General features: G+C 50.2%; 1 long non-coding RNA gene across 1 annotated transcript; it reads right to left on the bottom strand.

The window, feature by feature from the left end:
• Positions 1 to 4835: 4835 nt before the first annotated feature.
• LOC139060394 (uncharacterized) lies at positions 4836 to 8264 on the bottom strand. The gene is made up of 3 exons (XR_011514776.1): positions 8005 to 8264; positions 6623 to 6751; positions 4836 to 5770 (listed from the first exon to the last, which is right to left on the bottom strand). It is a non-coding gene; the product is annotated as an uncharacterized lncRNA (long non-coding RNA).
• Between the last annotated feature and the right edge of the window lie 329 nt (positions 8265 to 8593).

Genomic DNA, 8593 nt, shown 5'->3' with positions numbered 1-8593 from the left:
GTAGACCACTCCTTTGGAACACTTGATGAACGGCTTCTCATGTTTTAGCTGGCAACCTCTTTTTTTAGAGTTGCAGATGCGTGGGCATAACTGCGCCAGCTTGTTGGGTGCCGAAAAAACAACGGAAACACCATGCCTGTTGGCTACCTTCTTAAGACTGTGCGAAGTCTTGTGCAGGTACGGCACAACCAAAGGCTTGTCGGTCTTCCGACGGTCATCTTTTACTCGTGTTCCCAGTTTTACTGGGAACACGAGTAACTGAAACGAGTAAACACGAGTAACACTGGAAACTGACGGCGCGCGTCAGTTTGGAAACGTTCTACATACACAAATATGGCAGCAAGTGCGTAAGCACCCCTTCTGTATCGCTTTTTGCGGCAGAGCTTCAATTTTTGGAAGCGGCTGCTTTCTGATTTCACTGTATCTTAGTATCCCTCGTATTTTGTTAGTGTTTGTCTAGTTTCATCGTTTTCTTGTTTCTTCGCGCCTGAATGCGTTGACTGCTGGCATGTTCGTTTATCGATGCGCATCATCATTTTCCCCGATTGTATCATTCCCTTCCCCTTTCGCTTCTGCCTTTCCCCTTATATAAGGCACCCGTCTTCCGTTAATAAATGTTAGTTGACAGTCAGCGCTTGTGTCCTGTCCCTTACTTTGTGGTTGCATGTGTTTGCGCTCTAAACAGTTTTATGTCAAATATGCACCAACTCGCCCAGAAAGAAGTTTTAATGGAGTGAGATGTGTCACGCGTTGCAGTCTCGCCGGACGTCGCCGTGCGGGAACAGTCGCGTTTGCTGTGAGCTCTCGGCCCCAGTGCCGATCCGATCATGTCCTGTATAATGACCTGTATATAGTGTATAAAGTCCCTTTTGTTATTCTCACCGACGCCTGACTCGGAGTCTTCGCTACCAACGCTCCGTCACGAAACGGGTGACGAGCGCTACGGGACCACCTCAAAGTCGTAACAGTGGTGTCAGTGGTGCAAAGTCGTAACAGTGGTGGCAGCGGTGGGATAGTCGTAATAGTGGATGGCAGCTACGGGATTGACTGGCACCGGCTACCTCGGCGCGGTGAGTGCCTGAAGTTTACCTCAAACACCAGACTTTCTCTGCCACATGTTATAGTAGCTTAGGGAAGGATTTGGTGCTGCATTGTGTTAACCTTGTGTGTTTCAAGCCTAGTGAGAGTGTTTTGAAAACCAGGGGATGCTGAGGGGGTAAACAGGGCAGTGTGTGAAATACTTGCGGATGTCTTACTAGTAGCGTTATAGTAGCGTACGGCAGGTATATTCAAAAAGGGTAAACAGCAGGACGACAGTGTGAACGATGGATAAGTACAAGGTCAAGGAACTTCTCCAAATTCGTGAGGAGTTGGGCATTGAGTTGGGCTCAACCAAAAGAAAGAATGCGATCCTTGAGGTCATGAGGACTGTGGACGTAACGGCTGAGGAAGCCGAAGAGGTCTGGGCGGATATCAATGAACGTCGGGAGCGGCAGGCAGAAAAGGAACGTCGCGAGGAGGAAAAGGAGGAAAGGAGAGAGAGTCGTGAGCACGAGCTTAAAATGAAAGAGTTGGAGACCCGAAATAGCGCGCCGGCGCCTAGTCTCACTTCTAACGTTCCAAGTATACGCGATCAACTTCCACCCTTTGTCGTCGGAGAGGATATGGCCAAATACCTCGTGAAATTTGAGCACGTGTGCGAACGGAATAGCATTGAGCGATCCCTCTGGGCACAGAATCTGTTAGCCTTGCTTCCTGGGGAGGCATCAGACGTAATAACTTGCTTATCGAAAGAGGCGTTTGAGAGCTACAGTGCTGTGAAGGAAGCGCTACTGCGGAAGTACAAATTGTCGCCCGAAGCTTTCCGGCAGAGGTCTCGGTATGCAAAAAAGGGCAGGGAGTCGAATGTTGACTTCGCGTTTCGTCTAAAAGCCGACCTGGTGGAATGGCTGAAGGGCGAAGAGGTTTACGACGACCGCGACAAAATCTACGGTGGTTGCTTGGGCTAGTTGGTAGTTCATGATCAAAAATACCGTACAGCGCAAAGGACAACGACAGCGATAGACGACATGTCGTCTATCGCTGTCCTTGTCCCTTGCGCTGTACGTTATTTTTGAGCGACAAAATCGTCGAATGCATCGCGTTGGAGCAGTTCTACCGTTGCATTGATGAGGATGTCAGGCTCTGGCTGCAAGATAGGCTAAAGGAGGTTAAGCTAAACAAGGCAGCAGAGTTAGCGGAAGAGTATTACACCCGCCGCAGCTTGCACAGCAAGGCAGTGCGCGTAGAAAAAGCTGATAGGAGAGATGGGTTTTCCGGGAAGCCCGACGAACGGAAGCAAATCATGCGTCGCGAGTTTCGGAAAGACGAGTCCCTTACCGAAGAAACTGTAAAGGAAGGACAGAATGCATCTCAGAGTGCTAACGATGGTCCCAAGCAGCGAAACGATACGACGCGTTCTTTTGAAAAACGGAAGCCGTTAACTGGCTACAATTGCAAGAAGCAAGGGCACATCGCTGCGAGCTGCCCAGAGAATATAGCTTTTGCAACAATACAGGAAACTAACAAAAACATACGACTATTGGAGCCATATATGCGGGAAATTAAGGTAAATGGCAAGAAGTGCCGAGCACTTCGGGACTCTGCAGCAACTATGGACGTTGTCCACCCGTCTTTCGTCTCCTCGAATGATTTTATGGGAGAGTGCGCTTGGATACGGCAAGTGGCCAAGGAGGAGAGTGTCTGTTTACCGATCGCAACGGTTATCATTGAAGGAGAGTTTGGGAAACTTAACACAGAAGCCGCTGTGTCTGCCGCCCTCCCGGAGCACTTTCCCTACCTCTTCTCAAATAGCTCGGAGCAGCTGCTGAAGGATCAGGGCAAATCATTCTTTGCCGACGTGGCGTACATGGCCCTCACGCGATCCAAAGCGCGCCCGCTGTCGAGGGAACTTGACTTTGCGTCGGTGAGCGAACAGCGGTGCGGCACACGGACCGATCAAGGTAACTTAAGTGGCGAGCAGGCACGGGAGAGGCAGAGCTCGGAGGCTGGCCTGGGCGAGCGTGTCCTGGAAGTGAGTGGGAGTGACACGTGCAGTGCTAGCCGCGATATGGACGCGACGCCGCAGTTAGGCGACGCGGGCTCCACACTCGCTCCGGTTTCCGCCAGCTGGCAGGAGCAGGCTGCAGTTGAAAGGGAAACTCTGATTCGCGAGCAACAGGAAGACTGTTCACTAGCCGATCTGAGGAAGAGCGTCAAACGGGGAGTGAAAAAAAAGAGGGTTTCATTTTACGAGGAATCTGGCTTATTGTACCGCCGCTACACGGATAAGCAGGGTCGCAAATATAAGCAGCTTCTGATTCGTCGAAAATATCATCGGAAAAAAAATGAATGACCTCATTTGCTTCCTCAGTAGTATGTTTTCGTTCCAAGTGATTTCAGGGGGACCATTCTATTTGTCATTATTATTGCTGATTATTAATTGTTCCTGATATTTTGGTGTGTTGTTAATTTGAAAACTGGTTGTTTGAGCCTTGTGTACCAGATCGTACACCTGCCTCTTGTTGCAGCGGGAGCAAAAAGAGGGATAGCAATTTAGTTAGGTTGATTTGGATTATGGCCTTGTCTGGTGTTTGACGGGAGACCGAGGGCACTTGTTCGTGTTGGGTGTTGCCTTTTGCCGGTCGGTTTTGCAAGCTGCAGAACGACCAACCGGGACCAGTGGCGAGAAGCAAGGGCCTATAGGAACGACCCGAGCGGAGCTGGTCGAGGTGCCTTGGCGACAACGCGGTGAGCAGAGCTCCTATCCTGGCGAGTGGGACCTGGCCACGTGAAGTTACCTGGCGTCCAGACACTGGACGGGAACTTGGACGAGCCTGACGAACGTGCGCGCCTGGCATCCGAGACACGTGGAGGCACCTCGTCTTCCCGGCGCCTTATCTGATGGCGGGGATGCTGTTGTGCCATTACCACAAGCCCGGATTCCGAATCTACAAGATGCAGAATTTATCCTGCGAACGCCCTTTGGACAAACCCGGGGCTGCGCCGAAAGGCACAGCGCCCTAATTATCCCTTGACAAGTCAAGATGCTGAGCTGTCAGGCAGCGATGTCCTCAGGAGAAGCATCGGCGAGCGACATGTCCAAACGTGCAACCAAGTGCCAGACAGCCCGGCGCCGTACCTCCTTTTGCCTGGAGGTCACCGCGCGCGCCAACTTTGAACCGGGTGGCCAGCGCGGTCGCTGGTTGGACCTCTCGGACGACCGTCGAGTGCTGGCTTTGTATTGGGCCGTTTGAGTGACAAGGGTTTCTCGGGGCATTATAAGGCCCGACGCCGCCGCCTGGAAAACCGGATCCGCCGACCCACTGGGAGCCCAGTGCCGCTCTCGTGTGGAGTGAGGTGTGTCACGCGTTGCAGTCTCGCCGGACGTCGCCGTGCGGGAACAGTCGCGTTTGCTGTGAGCTCTCGGCCCCAGTGCCGATCCGATCATGTCCTGTATAATGACCTGTATATAGTGTATAAAGTCCCTTTTGTTATTCTCACCGACGCCTGACTCGGAGTCTTCGCTACCAACGCTCCATCACGAAACGGGTGACGAGCGCTACGGCACCACCTCAAAGTCGTAACAATGGTGGCAGCGGTGGGATAGTCGTAACAACTGTGGGCTCACAGTACGTCTCCGCGCACGGCGTCGCCAAGTGGCCCCCGAGAAGTGGAGCCTCACGACGCGGCACGACGGCGCACGGCGATAGACCCACCGCAGGTTCGAGCACCGAGCCGAAAGACCTGGACGGCTCTGGCCGTACGCATGGGCGCTCTCCCAGGAACACACGGCGTCCAGGACAGTTAAGGCGTTTATTGATCACCAATGGCCAACATGTACCAGACTGCACACAAACACACGGAGTACACTCGGCGCCCGCGGTTCCCGATGGCGAGGAAGGCGGGTTACACGCCGCGTCGAACAATGGTTTACACGCGCGGGCCGAAATGCATTCGCAAACGCTACCTAGCGCTTCCCGTCACCGACAATGGTCTGCGACGGTTCGGACACGCAAAATGTGACGCACTGAGCGCCTGCGACTACCGCAAGGGCGGAACGCAAAGCCACTCAGCAAGTCACACTTACGCAAGCTGACAAAGCACGTGAACGTCCCCAGGCCGGGGCGTTGGGGACACAAATAGCTGGTCGTTCACGTACCTTGCAGCTTGCCTCTCGTGACCGGCGCTCGTCCCTCTCGCAGCACGACTCCCCCGCGCACCGCGATCGTCCCCAGTCGGGGCTTCTTCCCTACGTCACGCCCCACGACCCAATCGCAGGGCCGCGTAGCATGACGTCGCGGGACGCGGCCGCGGCGCCCGGGGAAAACGGCGCGCGGGTCGAGGGGCAGGCATTTGGGAGAGGTTTTCCTCGCAATGGCGAATAAGTCCGGAGCCTTAGGCACAGCAACGACTGCGCCCCGGTAGACCGAAGGAACTCCCACACAACGTAATAGTGCAGACACTTTTTCACATCCGATACTGATGCAATTCCTTCCCTTGCCAACATTTGAATTCGCTCAGCAATGTTCCTGTCCATGTTTTGGCTAAAAGCTTCCCTGTCCTCGAAACCATGGTTACGATGGGAACCGCAGTTGGCAATTTTAATGTATATCCGCATCTCTTTGGCCACAGTCTGCTGCTCTGCGTCAAGCACCTACTGCAGCTGCTTGGCCTTGTCTGCTTTCAGCCGACCTTCTTTTGTCTGGCCGCATGGCTGGGGAAGGTCCACCTAGAAAGTAGGCATTGTTACGTATATTGAGCATACTTTATGGTTTAAAACAGCGCGACAAGATGAGAAGAAAGTGAAGACGAGACAGAAGACAGCGCTGAACTACCAGCTGGAAATTTATATCCACTTGCCCATTATATATACACGTGAGAAATACCAAAATAAGCAGAGTGCGAAAGATAAAAGGAGTACAACACATACAGCTTCGGTTTGGATGCCGAGACTGTATGTGTTGTACTCTTTATCTTTCGCACTGTTTTTTTTTTTGCTATTTCCCACTTGTACTCGTATAATACTGGAAATAGTGGAAATAAACTTTCTGTTGTTAGTTCAGTGCTGTATTCTGTCTCGTCTTCAATTTGTCCTCATATTGGCACACTGTTTTTAACTATAATGATCATTGCTGCTTGAGCTAGTTAACCAACTAGCTCAAACAAACCTTTCATTGAGCATACGTCAACCAAGTCTAACGTGCCCCATCTTATGCCACGACGAATTTGCCTGCACTGCGCACCAAGAGCAACAGGAAAAGCCGATATTAGGGAGTTTTACCAGACCGTTCTTTAGCCCAGATAACGATACCATAACGATGCACAACGCGTGTTCAGGGCTGTCAGAGGGGAGAGAAGGCATCCTTATCGGATCCCTCTACTAAAACTCCCTACTATCACCAGAAGTAGAAGCAATGATAGTGGACGTCAGCTACAAATTTCTCACGAGCCACTGCAAGGACAATATAGTAATGTTTTAAAACTGCTTGTTTCGTGTCTGCTTGCAGACATAAATGCCATGATAAAGGTGCCCAGAAAATAACCTGCAAACAGTTTTTACTTGTGGTTGCACATTACGTACCTGGAAATCCGGGTACAATTCAATCCACTTCAAATTCATTGTTGCTGCACATCCTTTCTTCTTTGTGCCTTGGAGGCTCATTCGCTTCTTCTCGTACACTTCCTTCGGCTAGTCAGTGGTGCTTGAACCCTGTAAATGAGATCAAGAATATTTATTTCTGGTGTAAACCTAAAGTAACCTAACCTAAAGTAACATAAAGTAAATCCTCTTTACACTGCCTGTACACAATCTTTAAATTTGGAACGCTGCTGGATATCTGCACGAGACTGAAACGTTCGCAAGTGCATCATCATGTCTCTCGAGTCTTTTTGTAGTATTCCGTTCCAAATATGCAGACTTTGACGGTTTCTTTGACAACCACAAACGGTACATGGTCTAGAGAGATTCTGCACCCGGAGTGGATCGTGGAGAAGACGACATTGGCTGAAAATAAACAATAAAAACGATTTAATGAAGGTGTCTAGATTTATGCATGGCACAGGGCAATATCAAATCTAGTTTCAGTTTGTGTAATGTAATGGCAGCAAAGAGACTAAGATGCACTGCCTCTAGCAAGAAAATCTGGCTCTCCTCAACGAGAATAATTATCACTATTATTATTAATTACCCATACTTTTTGTATGGTTTTAAAAAGTGAGAACTTAAAAGCAGCACGAACATGCTACAGTCTGGTTGGGCCTTGGGATTTTAATATAATACGACAAAAAGCTCGACGCTGCAGCTTCAGCTCATATACAGAGTTCAACATCAGGCCTATGCCTTGCTCTAGACGTCCAATTAACACTTCCAACAGGACCACGGATGGCACACACGGCCGTGTCACGACATGGAGTACAGCCCCACCGCAAATAGTGTCTCGTGTTGCGCACGATTGCTTTTTCAGTGTTCAAAAAAAAAAGTGCAGATGCATACAAAACAAACGCCCAAGCGCAGCTCTGTCTTGAATTCAAATCAAATATGTAAAGAGCACAGGGGCAGACCTTTGATTTTTTGTATTCGTGGTTACCTTGCGCGCGCGGTTGTAATCATGACTGAAAACCGAAAAACAACAGTTGTTAATTTTATGTTTATCGGAATTTCTGAAAATCGGGTCATGTCGCGGTAACCAGAACAATACTCCACTCAAACCGAATTAAATAGGTGCTAGGGGAACTCTGAACCGGTAACCAGAACAATATATAACCCCATCTTCAAAAAGGCGAATCAAGATGAATTAATTGTCTAGTGTTGCGCACTAACCGCAACTGAAAACAAGTCGTTCTGCCAGGTTGAGTCCCTGGTTAAAATTACTACTGCGTTTTACAATGTTAAATCTACACGCAGAGCGAAACATTAAGAAGCAGTCGATACTGTTCAGGTCTCCTGATGTCCGCACAGCATACCTCTCGTTGACGGCAGCCAAGGACTTCTCAAAAAGCTTATCGTCTGACTTCAGGTAGCCATGGGAGAGAGGCTCGCTCATCGTTGCATTCCGCGCATTCACCAGCGAAACAAAACGCGCGCCGCGAATATGGTACGCGGGCCGACATTTCACTCCACTGAAGCGCCGCACACCAACCGCGCCGCCAAACAGAGGGAAAAAAAAAAGAAAATGGTGATACGTCATCGAGGCGAGGCTCCGCCCCTGCACAGATTTGTTGTGAAAACAGTCGCACCATGTGGTCGCACCAGGCCCCACACACTCTCAAGTTCAACAAATGGCCACAGAGGGCAAAAAATCAATCGAGGCGCAAATATGATAGGCGTAAATATGAGAGGCGCAAATCCGCAAATTTGATAGGCGCGCCAACTTCTCGCTCACGTGGAGTGAGTTGATGATGATGATGATGATGATGATGATATTGTGGCCATCCCTTTGTATCGGGTGGACGTGGCAACCACGCCCAAGCCAGAATGACGCTCTATTGCCTACCTATCGAGCAAAGCAGGCACAGGTAGGAAATGGAATGAACACCAAAAGAAAGAAGAGAA

This window comes from Dermacentor albipictus, chromosome 5 (genome assembly GCF_038994185.2).
Source record: "Dermacentor albipictus isolate Rhodes 1998 colony chromosome 5, USDA_Dalb.pri_finalv2, whole genome shotgun sequence".
Taxonomy (NCBI): domain Eukaryota; kingdom Metazoa; phylum Arthropoda; class Arachnida; order Ixodida; family Ixodidae; genus Dermacentor; species Dermacentor albipictus.
The sequence above is the reverse complement of the archived record's forward strand: the minus strand, read 5'-3'. Positions and strand labels throughout refer to the sequence as shown.